Here is a 1,037-nt window from a genome sequence, read left to right as displayed (position 1 = left end):
TATCTCTTCATGTATGATGTTGAGATATTGGTCTTCACCTACCTTGACATTATGAAGTAGTTCAAAATAAAAAATGTTAGGTTACCTTGAATCAGGACCTCAATCAAGGTGCACTGAGTACTCCAATTGTAAGGAAAAAAATCTTATATTTATAAATTCCAATGTTTAGAGTAGGACTTTTAGCACTCAAACATCTCCTGTCCCTTCTGCTCTGATCCAACCAGCCCTTCTATACAGTGTCCTTCCAATTAGTTAAGGCTCACACTTCGAAGAGCAGAATCTTCTCCTTCTACTCCTCTCTTACCTGGGTTATCTTAATATCTTATCTTCTTTTCATCCAAGAAAATTATATCTGTCTTTACAATTTTAGTCAACTTTATTTTTTTCTTCTTCTGTGAAACCTAAACAGATCAACTGTCTTTCATTCTTTAGTCTTCTTATCTCTCAAATCATTTATTACACTTATTCTCTTTGGCACTTCAATTTTGTCTTAATGTAGTCTGTGATATTGATTGTATCACTGTGTTAGTATTACTTAACCTTTCAAAAGATTATGTCAAGTGTCTTCAAATACATCACATGCTCCTTAAGGACACAGGCTGTCTTCTATTTCTGCAGAGTCACCCTGGAGCCCAGCATATTGGTCAATAGATTGTTGACTGACTGATGAGTAAGAAAAAGAAATCAGAATATATCAAATATAGATTGAGTTGGTAAAACTAGATCAATAATATTAAAAGCATATGTATTTGAATTAAATAGAGTGACTTGGCTAATGGTAGGCAAATGGATTTAGAATCATTCTGTTTTAAAATTTTATGCATTTTATTGAGTAACTTTCATATACAAGCCATGAACAAGTATTGGAGACCCAACAGTGAATAAAACATCAAAATCCTGACTGTCAGAGGGTTTCATGTTATAGTGAAAGGCACATATAATAAAAACAAATAGATGTTAAAAGTAATATGAAGAAAAATAGCATAAAATGCTGGTGGACAGATGCTATAATTATTCATTTAAAATTTCTAAAACCC

This window comes from Tupaia chinensis, unplaced genomic scaffold (assembly GCF_000334495.1).
Source record: "Tupaia chinensis unplaced genomic scaffold, TupChi_1.0 Scaffold142001_1, whole genome shotgun sequence".
Lineage (NCBI taxonomy): Eukaryota > Metazoa > Chordata > Mammalia > Scandentia > Tupaiidae > Tupaia > Tupaia belangeri.
The sequence above is the reverse complement of the archived record's forward strand: the minus strand, read 5'-3'. Positions refer to the sequence as shown.